Consider the following 26,697-nt stretch of genomic DNA (forward strand, 5'->3'; position numbering starts at 1 on the left):
CTTAAAATTTATATCTCTTCTAAAAGGAGATAAAGTCTGAAGCATAAACAAAGTACAGAGGGAAGGAAGAGCAAAAGGAAGGGAAGAAGGACCAAGACATAGAGGAGGAGTTGAGATTTTAAATATTTTCAACAGATAAATGAAATAATTACATATGAGAACCTAGAAGAAAAAAAATTAAGGGCATCATACACATAAGGGCAGAATATATATGCAAAAAGATAAGGAAATGCTATGTGCTATCCACAGCATGAAAAATGAGGCTAATATTGAGCTATGTCACAATACATGTTCATGGAAAAGTGGAAAAGTCAAAGGTAAGCAGAATGGAAAAGAAAATGTTTTCTTTGTTGATTTGTTTAAAGCTGCAAAGTCACAAATGATCAAAGCAGAGAAACCTTTTCCATATAAACAAGAATTTGGAATTATCCTACAAAATAATTACATTGTCATGGACAATCTCAGTACTTTGTCCTAACTCTCCATACAAGCATTGTAACATCATTTTAATTTGTTATTTCAAAGCATTCTGTTGAGTGGTATGTGTATAAAACACAATTTTACTATGGTCAGAAGTGGATAGGAACTGTTCAAAAGATTTTAGTGAGAAAAATGGAGCAGAAGAGTTGGCACACATAAAACTTTGACCTTTGAAATATCCTGAGAGATACTCGAAAACTCATTCCCTTAAGAGCTTCTGAGAAGATGGGTTTGCCTGACTAATTCTTGTCCCCTACTGTGTCTGTGTGCTATTAAGTATTTTTCTCAGAATAAAAACAATCATCGGGGTTATTGGCTATGCTAGACTGCAGAAAATAAGGCCATTAAAAATAACTAACTCTTTCTTTGCATTTCTGTGAGTGGGAGGGGCTGGATGTCCAGCTTCAGCTTTTGGGTGGATCAGATGCTTTTAAGCCTCATTTCATAAACAGGACAGATTAACTATCCTCATAAATGCTGAGGTAAGTTTCATAAACATAAATGAACAGCTGGTTTACAAATTTTCACAGTCTGATCGCTCTCCAATTTTACTCAATGAAGCATAAACTGTAGGCTCAGGCACTGTACTGAGTAGAGACAGGGAAATCCAGTTCAGGTGGCTATGATGGTGGCTTATGTGATGACATATTAGAGGCACAAATCCTCTCTGGAACTGGATATTGTGTATATTATTGAAGACTTTTTTTATACACTTTAACATGTAACTAGATCATTATATTATGAAACAGAAAAGGTAAAGCACTTAGAAACTTTGTTTGCTTAATCGCCAAGTGTACTTGAAAGAACAGAAAACAACTCTGATTCTTTTTCAGATGCTAACAGTGTTAAGAAGGGGCTCTTCCTAGTCCTGAAATTCTTTATTCTATAGTAAACTCTAAAGAATGTGACAAATATGACACCTGTCACTAGAACATTGGGTTTCAAGTCCATAAGAGGTTGAGGTGGATCCACAGAAAAAAGAACTTCAAATACATCACAATTTGACAACTTTTCTGTTTATATTTATTTTCAGGGGTGATAGCCCTGTTAAGTTCCCAGGATTCTAATTGGTCCACTGTGCTGATCTATAATAAAAGTAAAGGGTAACCATGAATTTTGTTACTTTGAGGCAGGAAGCCCCATAAACAGACCGGCAGGACCCCCAGGCAGGGCCATTGCTCTCCTTCCAGCACCATCCACTTCCCTGTCCCAGCCGCTCTCTCTCACTTTTTGCCTCTGAAACGGCTTACTTACCCCTAAAATTCTATTGGTTCCCTGAGTTCACTCCTGATTGGTTATTTCCTTCACTCCTGATTGGTTATTACTCTCACTTCTGATTGGTCCACTTCCCTAACTTCTGATTGGTCCATTTGTAGTACTTCATTTGCATAGGACTCATTCCTGATTGGTTATTTCACTCACTCCTGATTGGTCCATTCCCCTCACTCCTGATTGGTTATTTCTCTCACTCCTGATTGGTCTATTTCTACAAAGCTTGTTCCTGGTTGGTCAACTTCTGTTATACTCTATTTGCATATGATGTTGCAAAGTGTAAACTGGCAGCCTATAAAGGCCTGTGTAAACCTACAGACAGGGTCCAGAGCTTGGAGTGTTAACTCTTCTGGGCCTGCTGGCATAAAAAACCTGAGTTCTCCAACTCTCCCCAGTGCTGCTTGGTTTCTTGCCTGGATCCAGGTTGCTGTCACAACTGAGCTGTAACACCTTTTTCCCGAACATGACCATGATCATGGACTACTTTATACACATTCTACCTCTAGTAAATGATACTCAAGGAAAATGTCTGAAACTAAATTCTGAAATTAACTTCTCCATCTATAACATCATGTTTTGAATGTAATAGTTAGAAAATAAATACATGATATAACATTTTAATGTTTTTATTATTTGAGGTTATTCCTTCACCCATTAATCATGCCACTTGGCTATTAGGGTGAGTATGAGTCAGTGTGCACGGTTGAAGTGGCTGTTGCGTAGTATAAAGCAGTTTGTTGAGAATAGGAGAGGTTAGATTCAGTACACGTTATGTTAGATTACCCCTCCCTCTGATAAACTGCAGTTGTACATTCTTGAAAAATGACTACATGAAAATGCTGGAAAGCTAAAAGCGCATGTAGGAACCAAAAGGGAGTAGAAACTTAAAAGAATGGCACTAAGAATAGTGTTTGTGTGGTTTCCACCAGCTCTCCCAGTTGGCTTAGCAAGCAATTATGTAAAAAGATCTCAGTCTTACTGGCTTCAGAAGTCAGAGAACAAAGTTTGGGCTGCCAGAATCACAGGAACATAATAGCAGAAATTCAAAATGATGGTGTCACAAGGGGAAGCCCAAAATTCATACATAAACTCCATCAAAATATTTGGCTGACTTTTAAACACTACCTGTATGGGAATAAAGTCACAAGTGGAAAAATTAGAAACTGAAATAATTTGTCTGTGACCACTGCGAAAGAGGTGGAGATTGGATTTACCATTGAATCAAATTAGTTCCATGCTGAAACAAAAACCAATGCTATTCAAGAGAAGATAATGAAATCCATAGTCTACAACATATAATTCACAAATTTCAGTATATAATACAAATCAATAGACAAGCTAAACATCTAGAAAATGTGACCAACTGTCAAAAGACAAAGCAGTCAATATAAATCAAACATTAAATAGCATGCATGTTGAAATAAGCAAAAAAGAGTGTCTAAAAAGCTATTAAAATTATGTTTAAGGTTCTTTAAAATATATAGACATGAAGAATGAACATACAAGGAAATCAACAGAGAGATATAAACCATAAAAAACAGCCAAGTGGAAGTTTTAGAACTTAATAATCTTAAATGACAAAGTTACTGGACAGACAAAATCATATTGGAGATGGAAGAAGAAAGGGTTAGCGAACTTGAAGAAATGTTCATAGAAATTAGCCAATTTGAAAAACAGAGGCAGAGACATAGTGATTTGTGTAATAACGTCAAGTGTTCAAACTGTCCATCCTGCATGTAATTAAAGGCTCAGTGGATAAAGAGAGAGAAAGTTAGTCAGAAAAATAATTGTAGCAATAACAGCAGAAAAATTCCAAAACAATTGAAAAGCCTCAGATTACAGATATAGATGCTCGACAAACCCCAAGGATGATAAACAAAAAGAAAGTCACACCTACAAGCATCATATTAACGTGGCTGAAAAACAAAAAAAAAAGAAATCAATAAATTGATAATTATAGTTGGCTATTTCAAAAGCCTTCACTCAATAATTAATAGAAAAAATAGGCAGAAATCAGCCAGAGTAGGGTAGACTTGAAAATACTACTAACTAACTTGCCCTGATTGATGCCTATACAACAGTCCACCCCCAAATGGTAGTATATACGTTCTTCTCAAGGGTGCATGAACGTTTACCAAAATAGACCATAGTGTGGCCATAAAGCAAGTCTTAATAAATTCGAAAGCATTCAAGTCCTACAAGATATGTCCTCTGATCACAAACAAATTAAATAAATAACAGAAATACCTTTGGTAAATTTCTCTATATTGTTCGGTAATTGACATATTTGTAAATAATCTATTGATCAAATAATAAATGCAAAAACAATTTGAAAAAGTTTGAACTGAATTAAAATTAAAATACTAATCATAGTTTATAGGATACAGCTAAAGACATTCTTAGGGGGAAATTTATAGCAGTAAATACCTATTTTAGTAAAACAAAAACAGTGAAAAAGAATGGGCCTTAGATTGTACCTTAAGAAACTAGGTTAAAAAAAAAAAGACTAAACCTAGAGCTGGCAGAAGATAGGAAATAATGCTAATTTGCTAATAAGAGTGGAAATTAATGTAGTTAAAATATGAAACAGGAAAACAATATTAGGGGTTCAACATTGGTTCTTTGAAAAAAATCAACAAAACATATAAATTTAGCTTCACTTGCCAAGAATTAAAGAGAAAGTAGACAAATTAACACAATCAGGAATGAAAGAGAGATATCAATATTGACACTACAGAAACTGAGATGATTACAGGGGACACTATGAATGACATTATGCTAGCAAAGTCATTGTTAGATGAAACGAACACATTTCTAAAGAAACACAAATTATCACACGTGCTTCAAGGAGACAAAGAAGAGTTTATTATATTTATAACACTATAGAGAAATTATTACTTTAAAGTCTTACACCTGATTTCTTCCAAGGGAGAGCCCAGGTCCAAATGGTTTAACTTGTAAAGTCCATCAAAAATTTATAGAGGAAATAATACCATTCTCCACAGACTCTTCTAGAAAATAGACACTGAAAAAACTCTTCCCAATTTATTCTCTGAGAATAATATTACCCTGACATCAAAGCCAGACAAATACTTCAGAGAGAAAGAAAACTACAGACTTCCACAAAATAATTAGCAAAACAACACAAAAGGATTATAAACACAACATGTACCAACATACAAAAAAAGATTATGGACTATAACAAATTTGGATTTTTCTCAGGAATGCAAGGTTGGATGGACCTCAAAAATAAATTCATATCACATGTCATAGTAAGAAAACAAATAACAAAAACCACATTATCACCTCAACAGATGCAGAAAAATAATTTGACAAATCTAATATTCATTTATGATGAAACCTGTCAAAAACCTTGGAATAGAAGAGAAATTCTTCAGCTGGATAAATGCCCTCTTTAAAAAAAAATCCTATATTTTACAGAAAGGAATTAAAGGAGATCTAACTAAATTGATACAGTTTCCATTTTTATCAATTAGAAGAATCCATATAGTTAAAATGGAAATTCTCTCAAATCAATCTATAGATTACTATCTGCCAAAATCCCAGACCAGTTTTGTTTTGTTTGTTTTTACATAAATTAGTAGATTGATTCTAAAATCATATGGAAATACAAACAATTCAAAATAGTCAAAATAATGTTGAAACTCCTTGAAAAGTTGCAGGACCAGTCCTTTTTGGTTTTAAAACTTACTGCAAAGCTATAGTTATCAAAAAAGTGTAATACTGGCAAAGGAATAGACATGCAACTCAATGGAACATGCATGAACGTCCAAAAACAATGCTTCATTATGATCAATAGATTTTCAACAAAGATACCAAGGCAATTCAATAGGGAAATGGAGCTAGGACAATTGGATATCCACTTGCAAAAAGTAATATTTAGACTACAGATCAACAAACTCCCCCTACAAAGTAAATCCAGTCTGCTGCCTCCTTTTGCAAATAAAGCTTTATTGAAACACAGTCATGTCCATTTGTTCACATGTTGTCCATGACTGCTTCACAGTACAGCAGCACAGTTGAGTAGCTGAGACAGATGATGAACAGCCCACAAAGTCTAATGGCCCCATATAGAAAGTTTCCCAACCCCTGACTTAGATCCCTGCTCCATAACATACAAAAAAAAAAAAATAGCAAAATGGATAATATATCTAATTGCAATAAATGAAACTATTCAACTCCTCAAAGAAGATGTAGGAGTAAATCTTCATAACCTTGGATTTGGTAATTATTTCTAAATAAGTCTTCAAAAGCATAGGCTACAAAAGAGGAAAAAAGGGTAAATTGAACTTTCTCAAAAAACGTGTATGTTTTTCAAAAAATGTTATTAAGAAAATGAAAAGACAAGCCACGGTCAGAGACAGAATAATTGCAGATAATATACCTAATAAAGGCCTTGTATCCAGGGTATAAACTCTTGCAACTCAATAATAAGACAAATAATCCAATTTTTAAACTGTAGGGACCATTGGATGTATCATTTAGGTTTTTTCTGAGGGGGAGAAGATAATTAGGGTTATTTATATTTAGATGGGGTACTGGGTATTGAACCCAGGACCCTGTGCATGCTAAACTAAGTACACACTCTACCACTTGAGCTCTACCCTCCCCCCAAAATAATCCAATTTTTAAATGAGCAAAACATTTAAATAAACATTTCACCAAAGATGATACACAAATGGTCAATAAGCAGATAAAAGTATATCAACATTATTAGTCATCATGGGAATGCAAATTATAATTACATACAATTGTTACTTTAAATATATTACAATGGCTATAATAAAAATGACAAGAATGATTATTAGTGAGGATGTGGATCAAGTGGAAATCTCATACATGGCTGGTGGGAATATAAAACAGGTTGGCCATTATGGAAAACATTTTGTCGATTTTTTATGAATTTAGCTATACACTTATAAAGATAGCAATCTCATGCCCAGATACTTACAAAAGTAAAATGAAAACCTATGCTCACATAAAAGATACTCATTGGTTTTGGTAAAAGATTTATTTATAACCACCAAAAGCTGGAAATAATCTAAATATCCCTTAGCTGGGGAATTGATAAGCTGTTATACATACATGCAATGGGATATTATTCAGCCATGAAAAGTTGCAAACTATTGGTACATGCAATCCCACTCATGCTTACAAATTCATTATATTTGCTGAAAGAAGCTGATGTCAAATATCTTCGAACTGCATCATTCTGTTCATATGACATTCTGGAAAAGTCGATATTGTAGGAGTAAAATATAGATCAGAGCTTATGATGGGTTAAGGATGGCGGGTAGATACAAAGAGGTAATATACAGAATTTGGAGGAGAATGATGAAACTGTATTTTGGCTGTTATGGTTGGTTTATAATATTATGCATTTTTCAAAACTGGTACAAAAAATGGATTTGTCCATGTATAAATTATAAAATACATTTTTAAACAGGAAAAAAGCTAGAGAAATTAAAATTAGAATGCTAGGAAACTATGTGTCTAAACAAGAAGAAGGCAGGAAATACAGGAACAGAGGAACAAAGAAAGAGAAAATTATAGAGACAACCAGCAAAATGATAGACATAAATACAACCATATCAATAAATTAAATATTAATAGACTAGACACTCCAATGATACTGAGAGATTGTCAGCACGACTTGTTGAAGAGACTATTCTTCCCTGTTGTGTATTCATAGCATCCTTGTTAAAGATCAATTGATCATACAGATACGGATTTATTTCTCGGTTCTCTCTCCTGTTCCACTGGACAATATGTCTGTCTTTATGAGAGTACCGTACTGATTTAATTTTTGTACCTTTGTGATATATTTTGGAATCTAGACGTGTGATGCATCAAGTTTTGTTCTTCTTGTCAAGATTGTTTTGGCCATTCAGGATTTTTTCTTTTATTCCATATGGATTTTATAATTATTTTTCAATTTCTGCAAAATAAAAAAAACAGCAATTGGGATTTTGAAAGAAATTCTACTGAATCTATACATTGCTTTGGATAGTATGTACATTTTAACAATACGGAATTTTCCAATCCATGAACATGGGATATCTTTCCATTTATTTACATCTTTAATTTCTTTCAGAAATGCTTTCAGTATGTAAGTCTGTTACTTCTTTAGTTAAATTTATGCCTTATATTTTATTCTTTTAATGTCATCCTAAATAAGATTGTATTTGTAATTGCCTTTCAGGTAAAAAGCTAGATATTAAAATACAAAACAATGAAATTGGACCCTTATCTCATACCATAGACAAAAATCAACCCAAAATGGATTAAAAACTTGAGTTTAAGACACAAAACGGTAAAACTCCTAGAAGAAAAAAATAGGGGAAAAGATCCTTGACATTGGTCTTGGCAACAATTTCATGGGTATGACCCCAAAGGTACAAACAACAAAAGCAAAATTAGTCAGATGGGACTACATCAAACTTAAAATCCGTTGCACAGAAAAGGATACAATCAAGCGTTAAAATGCAACCAAACCAATAGAATGGGTGGAAATATTTACAACTATTATACTTGATAAGAGGTTGATTTTGAAAATATATAAGAAACCACTACAACACAACAGCAGATAAACAAAAAGAAAAATGGGCTAAAGACTTAAATAGACATTTTTTTTTCCAAAGAAGATATACAAATGGTCAACAGGTGTATGAAGAAATGTTCAACATCTAATCACCAGGGAAACACAAACCATAACAATAATGAGATATCACGTCACACCTGTTAGGGGAGCTATTAGAAACAACGAGCAAAAGATAGAAAGTGTTGGTGAAGAGGGAGAAATTGGAACCCTTGTAGCATTTTGGTGGGAATCTAAACCAATACAGCCAACCTGGAAAATAGTATAAAGTGTTCTCAAAAAAATTAAAACTAGAATTACTGCATGATCCGGCAACCCCACTTCTCGTTATCTGTTCAAAATGATTGATGTTGGCATCTCAAACTGACAGCGCCAAGCCCATGTTTATGGCAGCATTGTTCACAATGGTCAAGATGTGGAAACGACTTAAACGCCCATCAACAGATGAGTGGAAAATGTGGTGCATACATACAATGGACTGTTATTCAGCATTACAAGAGAAGGAAGTCAATGTATGACAACATGGATGAAGCTGGGGGACGTTCTGCTAATTAAAACATTCCAGTAACAGAAGGATCAACACTGCATGACCCCACCTGTGAGAAGTGTCTAAAATAATCTGACTCATAGAAGCAAAGAACAGAATGCAGTGTAACAACCTCCAAGAGTACTCACATCATTGTCTCCGAAGGAAGCTCTAAGTTTCCACACTGATCTGAAATTCATTAATTGCTTTTCTCTTTGAGTCATTCTCTACCTAATTAGTGAATTTCCAAAGACCGTCCCCGATGGGTAGAAAAAAATTCAGGAGTCCCTTTAAGAAAGCAATCCAACAGGAAAACAATAGGGGCATTAGGATGTTGGTTTCCTTGCCCTGATCCTTGCACTGTGGCCACGTAGAGGATGATGGGAGAAGTGTACACATCAACTCTCTGAATTTGCACCTGCCACATATTTTGCATTATTGAAAATTATTTCTAAGTAAATGTTGTAAACAATCTGATTCCCTAGTGCCATAAAATGAGTGGGTGCTATTCTCAAGAAGTATCTGAGTGCTCTTGTGGGTTGTTAACATCTCCATTATGTCAGCATTTGTTGTCTTCTGTATGGTTCATATGCTCTCCTTAAAAATAGACTTACCATATGATCCAGCATTCCCACTTCTGGACATATATCCAGAGGGAGCTCTTATTCAAAAAGACACCTGCACCCCAGTGTTCATAGAAGCACTATTTACAATAGCCAAGGCATGGAAACAATCCAAATGTCCATCGACAGATGACTGGATAAAGAAGCTGTGGTATATTTGCACAATGGAATACTACTCAGCCATGAAAAATGTATTAATGACATCTGCAGAACATAGATGGACCTGGAGATCATTATTCTAATTAAAATAAGCCACAAAGAGAAAGAAAAATGCATATGATATCACTTATAGGTGGAATCTTAAAAAAAAAAAAACACAGAGAGAGTGAGAGAAAAGAGGACACTAATAAACTCATCTACAAAACAGAAACAGACTCACAGACATAATAATCTTACAGTTACCGGGGAAAGGAGGTGGGAGGGGATAAATTTGGAAGTCTGAGGTTTGCAAATGTTAGCCACTATTTATAAAAATAGATAAAAAATAAATGTCTTCTGTGTAGCACAGAGAACTGTATTCAATATCTTGTAATAACCTATAATGAAAAAGGATTTGAAAATGAATATATGTATGTATACACATGACTGAGACACTGTGTTGTGCACCAGAAATTAACACAAAATTGTAACTGACTATAGTTCAATTTTCTAAAAAAGGAATAAAGGTCTTTATTGATCATTTGGTGTTCATAATTTTGAAATTCTTCTTTAAAAGAAAAAAATATTCACTCAATTGGCAAGTTCCCTATGGTAGCTGTTGTAGGAATCTGTTATGTTGCAAACATATTTGCGGCCGTTACGATCATGATTTGTTTTTAGCTTGAACATAATGTCTAAGTAAACAGGAGCACTTAGAATGTGCTCTGAGAGTGTGCACTTCTGGAGGGGAGAGAGGAAGCCTCACTCCTGTGTTTATGCCCCTCCTCCACCTAGCACTGAGCTTTGAGAAGATGATCGTGTCCTTCTTGTATTAATATTGATTGAATTGTCCACATACATTTCTATAATCATCAAGAACTGGCAGATATTGCTACTTTGTTAGATAAAAAGAGTTTTGTTTGTTCAGCCCTGTGAATCCCTGCTGGGAGTCTATTCCTTCTGCAAGACAAGACAAATCTCCAAAGATATTTTCCTCAAAAATGTAACATGAAGGTAGGGAAGCATGTTACTTAGCCGAACTCTCCACTTGCTTAATCCACTGTAATTGCGGATAATCACCCACTTAAGTAGTAACAATGCAAAAACAAATCAATTAGTCTAAAATCTAAGTCCACAAGATTAAGATACACAATTACAAAGCGATAAACAGACACGTTGTGCTAAATAAGTTATGTGTGTGAATAAATGACGAATTTGAGGAGAGGAGGGTATTCAGGAGACCAGAAGATTCAGGATTTAAAACTGAATTATAAGGGAAGTGCCATTATGACTTTAAAAAAAGAGCCCAGGTTTAAAAAAAAATAAATCTAGGAAAGCATTCATAGAAATGTTATTCACACGCATCCTTTATGATGAAGTATAAAAACACTGTAAGAATTGATGTACATGTTCCCTCACTGGCTTCATTCCCGCCTGTATCTATTTACTGCTAGGGAGAAAATAAATGAATGAAAAATGCAATGATCGGAGCACTCAAAACTCATGATTACAACTCCAGATTGCACTTGGCATTGCCTGGGAAACTAACAATTGTTTTTTTCTAATAAATATGTTCTCCCACTGTCTTCAATGGTTCTTTTCTAATTTAACAAAATTGCTCTGCACATCTTTCCTTGGAAGACAGTATTGTCTATACCTCATTAAAAAATTGGAAAATATAAGTCAGGCTCTGGCTCATCTTCTGGCGATTGTGTGCAAAATTTTTAGGGTTATGCTCCCCTCTTCTGTCAGGGACCAGCATGCCCCCCCTCTCACCCCCACCCTGTATACCAGATCCTTCCTTTTTCCACTTTCTCACAGCCTTGCTCCAGGAGATGCCCATCCTCCCTGACACTTTCAGCATCCTTCTCTCTCCTGGCTCATTCTGATCAGCATCCAAACATATTCGACAATTCCCTATATTTCAATCAAAGGAAATACAAAAATGACACATTGACCCCTTACCCACATCCCACTTAACCATACAATTATACTTCTCCACCCAAATCCTCAAATGTTTTCTAATCCAACAGTCTGCAGTTTCTTCTTCCTTCACTCTGAATGTTGAAACATCCCACTCACACAGAAATGTCCAGATTAGCATGTAACCATCAACTATTCTGCCCAACTAAGATTTCGCAATTGTTATTCTGCAAATAGTTGGTTCAGACTTTTTTTTTTTTGATGAATTACATCTTTATCGTGTGAAATATCATTGCATCGTTCCACAATTCACAGCCTTCTCTTTTGTCTCCAAAGTGAAGTACCATTTTGAAATTTTAGTCTAGTCCTACCTTTTTAGATTTTTTTACTACACTTGTTTAGTCCCACGTACAGTATATAGGATTTGGGCTGCAAATTGTAGTTTCTAAACTTTTGAGATTTATCCGCACCATTCTATTAAGAATTGTAGGTTTCATTAAGATGCTGTCTGCTGTTCCATGGATTGGAACGATCAAGTTGTGTTTATTGTTTTAGGTGGGAAGTAAACTTTTTTCTGTGTTTCCTTATTCCAAACCATGCTGTAAAGGAAATCCACCCTCTTGTCACTTGTTGTGACCAGTTCCAGGAAATGTCCAGGACATGAGTTACCTGCTCATAGGACGCACTCATTCTCAAAGTAAGCAGATGTTGTCAAGTTGTGCTCTCAGTTGGGTTCGTCAACTTGCTACCACCAGCAACAGGAAGATTGACTTTGCTCCGTCAGATCAACAACATGTGTTGTGGTCAGACTTTTGGAGTGTTTGCCAGACCAAAGTGTGTAAAATGCATATGTGTTTGCCCGATTATTGTTATGACGGACGTATATCTATATATGGGAGATTTACCTTTCGTTTTCTGTAAATCAGTTTTTAACCTACTTTGCCACTTGGTCAATGGCAAGTCTTGGTCTAAATCTGGCATTGATTTACGTATTCTGAGATCTAATTCCTGGCTTAGTTTAATGACTTGAAATATCTACTGGAAGGCTATGTTTTTGCTTTAAAATTAATCTGTGTGCCTTTTTTAACACAAACTTTTTAATATTTTTATATAATCATACTTATAATAAGCAATTAATGTTTTTAGTATTCTGTAAAATTTTTGTTAAGTTTTTTCAGATTTAAATGACTCATTTATCTTATTTTATCACAAAATTAGTTAAGAATTGAAATAGATCTTTGGGGTCATATTGATATTTAATTGACAGCCATTGTTAAATTATCCCTGAATTCACAACTGATGACAATTGATTTATGAACTAAATGTCCCCTCGGTGTGACACTCTTTCTGGATTATATGGTAGGTTCCACTGAGTTTTTAGCTCATCTTGCCCCCAGTACAGTGTTTCAATTGTAATGATTTATATATATACATTTATTTTATTGAAGTAAGTCAGTTTACAACGTTGTGTCAATTTCTGGTGCACAGCAGAAATTGTCATACATAAACATACATATATTCATTTTCATATTCTTTTTCACCATAAATTACTAAAAGAGATCAAATACAGTTCCCTGTGCTCTACAGTATAAACTTGATGTTTATCTATTTTATATATAGCAGTTAATATCTGCAAATCTCAAAATCTCAATTTATCCCTTCTCATCCCTTTCTCACCTGCTAACCACAAGTTTGTCTGTGAGTCTGTTTCTGTTTTGTAAATAATTTGGTTTGTCTTTTTTTAGATTCCACGTATGAGTGATAGCATATGGTAATTTTCTTTCTCTTTCTGGCTTATTTCACTTAGAATGATGATCTCCGGGTCCATCCATGTTGCTTCAAATGGCGTTATCTTATTCTTTTTTATGGCTGAGTAGTATTCCATTGTATAAATATACCATAGCTTCTTTATCCAATTATAATGATGCTTGATATTGAATCTGGATAATTTTTCAATCTGAAAAGGCACACTCCTCCATCTTATTCAGTATTTATTCATATTGACTATTCTTACCCCTTGGTTGTCTTCTTTTTATATTTTTAAATTACTTTGACTGATGTATGTTCATCTTGATTTCAGCAAGTTTATATCCAAAACCTTTGGACTTCTAATTTTATGTCTAGTCTTCCCTTGGAATTTTCTGATCAGTTATGTATAAAGTGATAACATATATTTCTAAGTAGTACTTTAGAATTCTCCCACAAGTTTTGATATGTATTACTTTATTGTGTGATTATAAACGTTTCACACTTTCATCCATGCACCTAATTAATTATTTAAGGTTGCCTCTTAACCTTTAGACAAAAGAGTTCCTATAGTCAATTTTATTAAGCAAAATTCATCCTAAATTTTTAGCTTACAAATTCATTGAGTGTTGCCAAATGTACAGCCATCATCACAAGACACACAAGTTTCATCATCTGAAACAATATCTTCATGTTTCTTTGTAGTCAGTTCCTACACCCATCCCCATTTGGGGTTACCCTCCATTTATGTTTTCCTTAACAATTTTTTGTTGTTAATTTTAATATAACTGAGTTTAGGTCTCAAAGGCTAGTTCTGTGTTTTAAATGGTTTTTGAAAGTAATGAGCAATTAATTTGTGATCTAATATTAATGACAGAAGTGGTGAAGTCATGAGCAGTCACACCTGCTTCTGAGAAAATATTCCATGGGCCCCTGCTCTGTGTAGCTAGCTCAGTATCACATTTTTGTTGTTGCTGTTTTAATTCTTTGCTGTTAAGGGTAGACTTTTGATATTTTATTGAGGAATGTCACTATCTTCTTTTCCTATTGTTTTTCTTTGTGTGTACTGCATAAAGGAGATAAATGAAAAGTTCCTAAATTCTAATAATTAACATAATTTGAAAGAGAAATTGGGAAACTGAAGTAGCCAATGCCAGAACTGGCCACAGATCTTATGTCTTAAACTTAACACAAGTATTGCAGTTGTTAGCTTGGTAGAAACGGCAGTATATTCACTGATTTTGCTTCCAGGCATTTGTATTTGAAAAACACAATCATCTTTGTCTACTTACCCTTGAAATCAAGGCCAGTTACATTGAAAGAGCCCTTAATACAGTCCAGTAATTAGATTAAATTCCCCCTAGTCCATTTATCCTGACTCTCCAGTCTGTGTCAAGCTTTTCTCTTTCATTCAAAACTCCAATACATCTTCCCCTATCCTCCCTCTGAGGTGATACCTAGCTCTGTAATTTACTGAGAGAGTAGAGTTAGTAAGAGGAGAACAGGTTTGGTTATTACCAAATAAGAACCAGTAAGTCCAAATTACTGTGGTTGAAACAGTTAAGAATCTTTTTTTTTTTTTTGATAAAATAAAACCTCCAGAAGGAGACAGCCCCACACCAGTATCTCTGCTCAATGATATGATTAAGGACTCAACTGTGAGCTCATGACTTTTATCTTCAGATTTCAAAATAATTGCTGAGCATCCTGATTTGCATCAACATTCCAGGCAGGAGGAATGTGCAATGAACAGGAGTCCAAAAGGACAAATAGAGATCACCTCTCTCTTTGGAAACTTTTTCTTTTTGTCTGGAGAAGTAAAAATATCTTCTCAAGCACTTCCGCTATTTCCCCTTCACTTAAGTGTGACACATGACCCCCACCCCCAACCCCAATGCAGAGTCTGTTTCTCATCTTCCCACCTGTCACTCTTACATCCTGCTCACCTGCTGACTCAGCCTGAGGACCTGAAATAGCAGCTAGGCCTCCAACACACTATCTTGCCCTGGGGGCTCCTTCAGAATCTTTCTTCTGGATCTGGTGTTTGTGTTTTACACCAAGTGTGAGTCTAGTTTCTGCAGGATGCCTACAGCACCTAGGTCAGAGGTAACGGGAACTGATGTGAGTTCATGAGTCCATCTTCATGAAGCTCCAGCTCATGCTTGCAGGTTCCATTGCATCCATCCTCCCATCCCAACTGCCTGCCTTTGGGCTTCAGGCTGCAGCCTCATATGTGAAGACGGCAGCCTTGGACATAGTGTGCAACCAGCTCCCACAGCTGCACAAGGCGAAAGTCTGTAATGAGCTGTCTCTCCCTCTCCCTTTATACACACACACACACACACACACACGCAAACACACATGTATTTGGTTATTACCAAATAAGAACCAGTAAGTCCAAATTACTGTGGTTGAAACAGTTAAGAATATACATATGTGTCAGTAGCAATAATTATGCTTCTCTGGTGGAACCCTAAATGATACATAATTTAGAGTTGTAAATTGGTTTCAGTTAACTAGTCTTCAGCGACTGTCTTGTGCTTTTAGTTTGGAATAATATTTTTCCTTAATTTACTATGGAAACATGTGTTTTATTTTTATGTTTTATTTTAGTGTATTAGCCATGTGTGCATGCAAAAAAGAAAGAGAGAGAAATTGAGAAAGAGATTATTTTAAAGAATCGGTTGTTGTCATTGTGGAGCCGCAAGTCCAAAATCTGATGGGAGAGACAAGGCGAAGTTTGAGATCAAGGCCATCTGCTGGCAGAATTCCTTCTTGCTCAGGGGAGATGCATCTTTGTTCTATGTAAACCTTCAACTGATTGGATGCAGCTCACCCACTCTATGGAGGGCAGTCTGCTTCACTCAAAGTCTATGGCTTCAAATGTTAACCTCATATAAAAACCACCTTCATAGAAACATCCAGAAAAATGTTCCAACAAATGTCTGGGAACCATAGCCCAACAAAGTTGACATGTGAAATAAAGCATCACAGTTTCAATCTTTAGCTTTCTAATGTTCAACTTGTTTATTAGTTATGTCTTTTGTAAGCATTTTAACTGCATTTTAAATTTTAATGCAATCTGACTCTTTTAATTGGAGAGATTACCTTATTTATATTTATCCACATAACTGTACTTATGTTTACCTAATAGTCTGCATTTCTTATTTGCCTAAGCTTCTTTTTGTGTGTCTCTAGCTTAAGGTTGGATTGTTCAAGTTTTTTATCTTTCCTTTTTTCTTTTTCTTTGCTTACTTGGAAGATATAGACAAAAAGTGAATTATTTATCTGTTACACTTCAAATTTTCATATGCCTAATTAAAATTTCAATATTTCTAACAAAGTCTCAAATTCTTCCATGACTCTTCCGCTTCTTAAATAAACCAAAGTCCTTAGCAAAATTGAACTTCTTACAGACACCATCTCTGAAATGATTTTCTGTTATTGCTGCCCAGAGAGGTAGTTTTGCCTTAAAATATAAAAATTAGCCCAGTTTGTATAGTCAGTAGTTAAATTAACGTATATGTATGTTAACAGTTCTTATTTGCTTGTACTAGTCATTAATATTTCAGGCCTCATCTTTGGGGAGGATGGGCAGGATCATGGGCAGAGAGACTAGAACAAAGCCCTTCCTCCATCACCAGGTGTGGTTTAAGACCCCCGAAGGAGAGCCCCACCTCAGCACCATGTGGATCTGTTCTGCACAGCAGAGCAGACCCCCACTGGCTAACCATGGGCAGAGACAGTGACTGACCTCAGCATCGTGGGCGAGCGTCTGTTTGCCCACCCATACCTAGACGTGGCTCGGTCCCCAGCGTAACCCATTGTCATCCCAAACCAGTGTGTCATCACCACTGGTGGGATGCCAGACCATGGGTGCCAGCCCCCATCTGCTGTGCATCTGGATGTCCCCAGAGCAAAGGTAGAAAGTGTGGGAGGAGAGACAGACCACCCTCAGGGAGACACAGGGCTGGAACATGCCTGGGTAAGTCCTCAGAGCTCCCTGTCCAGACCTCACTGTGGACCACCAGGCACACGAAGGAGACTTGAACAATTCCAGGCAGCCTTTTCAAAGCCCAGACCTCCCCTGTGGCCCCAGGACCAGTGTTCCCTGCCTGTGTCTAAAAACTCTGCTGCAAAAAGAAGCAGTCTCAATTTAACTACTACCAGAAGAAAGATTAGATCACTTTAGCATAAAATCTTGGTTTAAAATATCCTCAAATGTGGTAAGTAAAAATGCCCAAAATACAGATTCCAATTTTATACATGGATGAATGTTGATGGGTGATAAATTTAGATATCGTTTTTGTCCGAAGTGAAATGAATTGTGACTTGCAAATAATGGGATGTTCATTTTATTGTTTTACCTGAAAACTAAGTCTACAGGCAATTGCTATAAAGGAGACGTGAAATTGTTTGAAGCAGTGGAAATATCAGAATAAGGGTTTCACCTGCTCTAACTATTTCAAAGGATAGTATTCACCAGGTTGTGTCTGCACTATTGGCATTATTTAAAAAACCAAGTCTTGTTACTGATGAAACAAAGCAAACTAAATGATTCTCCAGTGACATTAGGCAAGCTCTGTGCCCCATCAGTATGGTTCAGGCAGATGTCCACACAGGCTAAACTCACTGGTTAATTTCCCAATTTCAAATGGGAAAAAATAAATTGGAGACAGGAATAAAGCAAGCAGTAAAAATAATTGAAAGATGAGGAGACATGAGTAGGATTTGATTTAGCTGACTGAAAAAAAATTCCTGAGGGAGGAAACGGATGTCTCTATTGCTCAACTCAAATAAATGAGAGGAAATGCTCATTACGAGTGTGTGTACACAGAAATGACTTCTTTGGCAAGAGCATCCTTGTTCTGTGTCTCCATTTCATTTCCTACATTTTCTGAGTCCCTGTTGGCCCAACAGGGTGAATCAGAGATGCAGAACACACACCCACGCGCACACACAAGCGCATTCATCAGTGACCTCAGGATACAAAGACTGAGACACGATTTAAGACCAGCCTGGCAGAGCACTGAAGTAAACTGACTCATAACAGATCTATAATGTTATGAAATCCTTTCCTGGAAGAATACAGTTTCCTTGCATGTTCCTTCAAAAGAGAAATTTGGGGATGGCTGAGAGGAGTCAGCTCGGCACCGTCATTTTAGGTTCAATAGTGCTATAGAATTTTGTTCCAAAACAGTTTTGGAACAGTATTAGTTTCCGGCAGCTGCTGTAACAACCTACCCTAAACTTGCCGGCTTAAGTTACAGACATTTCCCACATTTCCCTGCCGCCATACACACACAGCCTCCCCATTGCTAACACATCAGATCAGAGTGAAACACGCTACAGTTGATGATCCAACACTAACAGGTCACTTTTACAAAAAGTCCATAGTTTACAATAGCGTTCACTCCTGGTCTTGTACATCCCATGGGTTTTGACAAATGTATGATGGCATGTATCCACCATCATGTTACCTTGCAAAGGAGTTTCATTGCCCCCAAATCCTCTGTGCTCTGTCTTTTCATCCCTCCCTTCTCCCAACCCCTGGCAACCGTGATCTTTTTACCATCTTCCTAATTTTGCCTTTTTCTGAATGTTACACATTCATCATCATATCATATGCAGACTTGTTTCCAAATGGCGACTTTCACTTAGCAAAATGCATTTATGTTTCCTCCATGTCTTTTCATTGCTTGATAGTCCATTTCTTCTTTAGTGCTGCATAATATTCCATTATTCTAACGGTCCATAATTTATTTCTCTATTCCTCTGTTGAAGGACACCTTGGTGTCTTCCAAGTTTTAGCAATTATAGATAAAGCTGCTATAAACATCCATGTGCAGGTTTTCCAAGACTGAGATTCAATCCGTATCACTGCCCCATATAGACAAATGGTACCTTTAATGCTGCTGTGAAATATCCATCCATTTAGCATCGCTGATTATTCACGTTGTAGGATCCGAGACAGAAGATGTGCATGTGAATGAGAACTGCTTGCTAATCCTGCTGCCAGCGAACATGTTAACCTTTTACGTATCTTCCAAACAGCCACCTTTCTGCATTCTCTTCAGAAATGGACGTATTTGTTTATTGCATTATCCCAATCACTAGATTCTGATTTTGCTTCCATCAGACCAAATCTCTAGTAATACTAAATGGTCACTCGTTGCACATCAGACACTCTGTAAGTGCTTTAAATAGTACAGGTAAGTTCAGTTGTGACATTTTCGGACTCATTTTACACACGAGGAAACTGAAGGGTTTGGAACCAAGTACCTTGTCTGAGATCACGTTGCCGGTCAGAATGGTGCGTGGCGGTGTGAGTCTTTCTGACCAAAATTCTCTGTCATTTGAACCATATCCTTTGTAAGGGGCTTCCAGCTTACTGTCAAGGATCAGACTTGCTGCCCTTGCGTCCTTGCTGCCCCGTAATCAAATTCTCAGGACTTGCTACCTAAAATTCTTGATGGCCGCCCGACCCACTCAGCATCGATAGCGAAAGTCGAGAGTGTGAAGACCACACTGGCTGCTGCTCTTGAACCCTGACTACCCCTTAACCCCCCATCACTCCATCTCTCCTGGGCTTTATCTCACAGTCTGGGGGCTGAATGTTGGCTCTCACCCTTAGCATAACGACTCTTCGGGTTTATCTCAAATTCAATCGCTACATCTTTAGTTATCCTTATAATTTCTGGTTTAAATCCTAGTTTGGGCTTTTACCAATGTGGCCCAATTTGATACTTTTCTTGAGTCGACACTGGAATTCTACCAGTCTGCCATTACTCACTCCATGGCTCCCCAAAATAGTAAGGGGCCACTCACTGAAACTATTACGTGCAAGAATCTGACATATGCAAGGTGAAAAAATGAAGTTCCTTTATGAGATTTTGTCCCGTACTTGACAGTATGTGTTGCTTACAGGAAAACATCTATTTGTGATGCAAGGGATCTAGGAGGCATGACTGTATTCAATTTCTTCTTGTAGCATATGATGGAAAATAATCTGAAAAGAAATACGTATGTATATGTATAACTGAATCGCTTTGCTGTACACCTGAAACTAACATTGTAAATCAACTACACTTCAATAAAGAAACAATTTAAAAATATAGCATGCCAATTATTTACAACAGCCAAGACATGGAAACAGCCTAAATGTCCATCAACAGGCGACTGGATGAAGAAAAGGTGGTATATTTATACAATGGAATACTACTCAGCCATAAAAATGACAACATAACGCCATTTGCAGCAACGTGGATACTCCTGGAGAATGTCATTCTAAGTGAAGTCAGCCAGAAGGAGAAAGAAAAATACCATATGAGATCGCTCATATGTGGAATCTAAACCAAACAAAGAAACAAACAAACAAACAAAGCATAAATACAAAACAGAAACACACTCATAGACAGAGAATACAGACTTGTGGTTACCAGGGGGGTGGAGGGTGGGAAGGGATAGATGGGATTTCAGAATTGTAGAATAGATAAACAAGATTACACTGTGTAGCACAGGGAAATATATACAAGATCTTATGGTAGCTCACAGAGAAAAAAATGTGACAATGAATATATATCTGTTCATGTGTAACTGAAAAATTGTGCTCTACACTGGAGTTTGACACAACATTGTAAAATGATTATAAATCAATAAAAAAAATGGTAAAAAATATAGCATGCCAAAGAATTATGCAGGAAAAGAAGCATGTTGTAGTTTAATTTTTTTTCTCATGATAACTTTCAAACTGTTTAGCAATGTTCATTTTAACAGCTTTATTGAACTATAATTCATACACTGTGAAATACACACATTTTAAGTGTGAAATTCCATAGTCATTGTTTTAAATTTAGATTTCTATCACCCAAAATTGCTCCTCATGCCCATTTATAATTATTCCCTGTTCTCAACCTCAGCCCTCAACAGGCACAAATCTGCTTCCTGGGTTTACAGATTTTCCTTTTCTGACATTTGGTACAAATTAAATCATAGAATATGTGATCTTTTGCAACAGATTCCTTTCACTTAGCATAACATTTTGGGGGGGGTTGTCCAATGTTGTAATGTGAGACAGCATTTTTTAATAATACTTCATTGAAAGGGCATACATCACACATTTTATTTATCCATTCATCAGCTGAGCAATATTTGAAATGTTTCCGCATTTTGGCTATTATAAATAATGCAACTATGAACATTTGGAACAAATGTTCCAACTTTTAGAGAGATACGTAAAAGTGGAATTTCTGGGTCAAATGATAAATTTAGAAATGGTATCTGGCCAGGCAAACCTGAAAATTTCTATTAAGTCCCCTAAAGTTTGGATGGAAATGTAAAGAATGACACAAAAATTTACAAACCACAGCAATTCATCAACTTGTCCAGGTCTGGGAAATTTTCCACCAACCACCTACGACAGAATTGAATTGTATTCTGCAGGTGTCAGCTACAGGAGACAGATCTAGAAGAAGAGAAAATTCCATTGCTTGAAATTAAACAGCGCAGTTCTTGGTCCTTGCCCTACAATTTGTTCCCTGGTTTAAAAAAATGCAAGATATTTGTAACCAAAGCAAATGGGATGTCACACATTAAGTGCAAAAAATAAATAAATAAATAAATAAATAAATAAATAAATAAATAAATAAATAAATAAATAAAGTGTAATTTGTTAAGTAGCTGGAGACCTAACTTCTGCACCACGCTTCTCATGACACACCCATTCTGAGGCTGTCAAGTAACAGAAAACACCCAAGCAAAAGAAGGTTGGCGCCTGGCCCTGTTGGACTGCGTCCTGGGAGGGAGACACATCCATTGCACTAGACCTGGGAGAGCAGCCCTGGAGGCAGGAAGACCCGCACACTTGGCTTCGCCCTGAGCTGAATCTGTTACAGGGTCAGAATGTAAATGTGTGGCGGTCACAGAAGATGCCGTCTCCAGCTGCGGATGGAACTTAAGCAAAAGTCCTCAACCTTGTTTTAGTTACGAATCAGAATTTGCAGGATGTAACAAATCCGGGGGTCAACCAAAAACATTTGTTTGTTCCTTTCTTTGTGTTACAGAAGAGCAGGAATGATGGGACTGAAGGGCTGGGAGGCAGCTTTAGAAAAGGTCCAGGTTTCCAGCATCCGGCTCCTTTCCCTCTGGGATCACAGCTTGCTTCCAAGGTGGGGCTCCGCCTCCAGCCTCCTGATTGAATTTCAGGCAGAAAGAATGACCCAGATGAGGACATAGAGACACATCACCTTTCAGAGGAAAGCAAAAACAAATAGAATTTTATGCAATTATCGAAGAAATTCACTGGGGCTCAGAATAAAATCCATTCCAGCAAATTTCCGATGTAAATTTTTAACAATATTCTCCAAAAGGTAAAAATATAATAAGTGATCGCTCCTTTTTATTTTTAATTTATTTTATCTCTTGTATATCCATTTTACACATATAGATTTATTTTTCACATGGACGCATAGTTATAAATTGGGAGTTCAAGATTTGTAACTGTTATTATGTAAAATTATGTAACTATTATATGTAAAATAGATAGACAACACATTTTTTTTCTGTAGAGCACAGGGAACCATATTCAATATCTTGTAGTAACCTAAACTGAAAAAGATGTGAAAATGAATATATATATGTATGTATGATTGAAACATTATGCTATACACCAGAGACTGACACATTGAAAACTTACTGCACTTCAGAAAAAAAACCAGTATAATTAATTTCCTACAACACATGGCACAAAAATATTTTTGGTGGAAAGTTACTCATTGCTGTTTTTCTCTGGAGTGTATGAATTCCTTCATTCTATCTTTTTTTTTTTTTCTTTGCTCTGCAATCTAATATTATTGTGTTACTTCATTTGGCATTTAATCTTTTATCCGGCTGTATTGAATTGTTATGGATTTATACTTTTATAACTGATGTGTCTCTATTTTCCAGAGATAATATTCTTAGAAATCATTTTGACTTGGAAGCAAAAAACAAAACAAACAGAAGCCAAAACCACAATGTAGTTCTCATTCCCAGGAAAAAGGTGCACGTTTACGCTTTAACTGAATACACTGTTTCTCTTCTCTCATCTTTCTGAACGTTCTCTGTGATGTACCTTCATTTGGTTGTAACCTCCTCTACCGATGATTTAATTTGCTAGTTTTGAGTCGTGTTGCAATTTGGAAATTACACGTTTTACTGCTGCCTAGGTTGAAGATTTTGGCATTCTTTGTGCATCCTTGATCAATCTTCTAAATAACACTGGCCACTAAGGATGAACCAGTGTGTATTTATCTATAACAGAGTTTGGCAAAATTCAACGTCTCGTTCTAAATCCACCCTCCTCTGCCTGTTTCTGTAAATGCAATGTTATTAGAAAAACATTTATGTCCATTTGTGAACAAATTGTCCATAACTGTGTTCTTACTATGGTGGAAAAGAGTGATTGTGACAGATCTTCTGGTTGGCAAAGCCCACAGCGTTTTCTATTTATCTCTGCATAAAAACCCTGATCTAAACACACCCAAACACACACGCACACAAATGTATATACACCCATTCTTCGACACGTAAAACACATTTTAACCAAGTATTAAGACTTCACTAAGCTGATATATACCATCAGTCTAGCCCTTAAAGGTGATTTAAAAAAAAAACTGTAAGAATAAATGCAAGGTGGTCTGGGAAATCTGGAAATTGATGCGTTCTGAGATAAAAAAAAAAAATACGCTTTCACAATAGGAGAACCACAGGATTACAGAAAATTGAATTTCTTCCTACCGAAGATGCCAATAATAGGACATCCATCTTTAATGCATCAGAAAGGGTGACCTTTATTAAAGATACGTTTGCCGCTTGACAATTGTCATTAGAGTTCATTTTTTAAAAATACTCTAAATTATAGAAAGAATAGGTTTAGCAATTACGGAAGAGCAACAGCATACGTATATTAGAAAACGCTTCCACTCTGATTTCTGGATATGTAAGCTCCCTTTAATTACGTCTTATTCCTTATAAAGCAGAACCAACCCCATTGGAATAAATGCACTTCATTTCACATCAGTAAACCCCTAAGGGTGACGTAAAATTGGACAGTGTCTATTTCTGGCATGTGTGTTCTTCAGTATTAATCGTGCTGTTGGTATTTAAAAGGTTGCAATGCACATCCCCACTGGTCCTCTGCGGCAATCTGATCACAATGCTATCCATCATTAAGTGGTACCCTGTGGATACCATCACTCGCTGTAGGGCTGGTGTTATGATCCACTGGGGGCCTGAGACAGCTCCGTCTTTATTAGTTGATTATGTGGGGACTTGCAAGGTCAAATGTCCTCAGTGACCTCCTGATTGCCAAACCCGCTGGCCTCCTTGGAGTCCTCAAGCTAAGTGTGTTTCTTGCAGTGTTTGACCTTGCGGACAGCACATTCTTTTCATGACCTTTTCTCTCGGTCTCCTTGACACTACATTGTCCTACTTCAGTCCTTTTCTCGAAAGGTGCATGTCCTGTCTCTTTGGGTGACTGTATCCTTCCCGTGCTTGGTCCGTCCCAAGCATCCTTCCTGTGTCCCCTCTCAGGGGCCACTTCCACCTGCATGGATCTCCCATCCCTTCTAAGAGTGGACACTCTGTGATGTCCGGAGTCACACTTGCCACTACTTGGCGAAGCCAACTGGGTTCACGTGGAGAGGGCAAGGGAGAGAAAACGGGCTAAAAAGACAGAAGAATCTTTTATTTTAGATCATCAACTCCTCCATGTGCCAAATTTTGGCCCCCAAACAGAATTGATGATGGATATTTCTTTCCATATGAATTTCAATAAGAAAATTATGAATTAATTAAAATGAATTTCTCCAAGCTGAGGACTGGTCCTTTGCTAAGAAATATCAAGGATACATTTGATTAAAATGTAATGAATCATTGTATGATTTATGCACAATATTTGCTTAACAACAACGGAGAAGGGTCAGAGAATTCACCCTGCGTGCAAGCTAATAATTTAACTCGTCACAGCTTCATGGATTCTGGCAAATCTTCTGAGTCAGAGACACAGAATAGATTAATACATATGTAGCAGGAGTTGAAATTGAGCGTTTGCCCTGGTTCCAAAATCCCAGATCCCTCTGGTTGAGGAAAGGCGGGTCAGGTAATGTCTGTCCAGGCTGTGGGTTACACGGGAAAGGGGACCCATGCTTAGGAACTTGAATCCTTCTCCAGGAAGATGATCAGAAGTAACATTCACGGAGCCCTTCCAAAAAAAAAAATAAATAAAAAGCTCTGTCTCTAATGTCAGTAAACTTCAATAATTAAGGAACCAGTTCAGAGGAACTTACTCCAAATGCTTTTAAAACTCTTTCCTTTCATTGCTAGGATTTACCTGTCTGGTGATTGAGGAAGTCAATACTCAAATGTCCTGGTGAATGGGGAACCAGATTCAGGGGACCATATTCACATTTCATATTTGTGAATTGTCTCATTTCCTGAGATGCTGGAAAATCCTTAATTCTCTCTGCCATCCACATCAGGAATGGCAATGGTGTGAATTAAATGATAGAGGCTCGTATGGAGTGAAGACCCTCAAATCCTTCAGGAATGATGAGCAACGTGCAAAGATAAATCCGTCCTGTACACGTCACCTTGCTCGGTGAACACACAGGTCATGGATCAGTCAACACTGTTGCTTCACTAATCCTGACACATCTCCCCGTGGCTGGCAGCCCACGTTCCATAAAACACTGAATAAAACAATAAAGGAGTAAAGAAAAAGATACGAAAAACAAAACGGATCTATATCCCAAAAGGAAATTTTGAAACTCTTTGGAGTGGTAAACGGTGGGTTTTCCTACAAGTCTGCATTGTCATAATTTTTAATCTTCCTCAAACTGACACATTCAAAGCTGTGCATATTTTAATTCTTTTATTTTTATGCTAACTATTATTTTTCACAGGCCTATTAGTGGATTACATTTCCTTTCTAATCTGTGCACTACTTGTGTATATTCTTTTTTCCATTAATCTACAAAGTATCTTTCATTATAGTACTTTTCAACCTGAAGGAAATTGATCCTGTGTATGTCATATGTGTTTAAAATAATTTCCCAACGAATTTTTTTTCTCAACGCAATTAATAAAAAAAAAAAAAACCTGTCTGTCCGGAATTATTTTAAACTCTGCTTCATCGCATCTCAAATTATTCTGCACCCGTGAATTTATTTTTTATTGATTTGATTTGATTTTGTTTTCATGCAAAGGCTGCACTCTTTGGATTCAGGGCTTCAGAGTATGTTTTGATAAGTTTTAAGGCTAGTTTCTCATATTTTAATCTCTTCTTCAAAAATGTTTTCACGTTATCATCATCTGTATAAATGTCAACGTTT

The sequence above is a fragment of the Camelus bactrianus genome, chromosome 36 (assembly GCF_048773025.1).
Source record: "Camelus bactrianus isolate YW-2024 breed Bactrian camel chromosome 36, ASM4877302v1, whole genome shotgun sequence".
Taxonomy (NCBI): Eukaryota; Metazoa; Chordata; class Mammalia; order Artiodactyla; family Camelidae; genus Camelus; species Camelus bactrianus.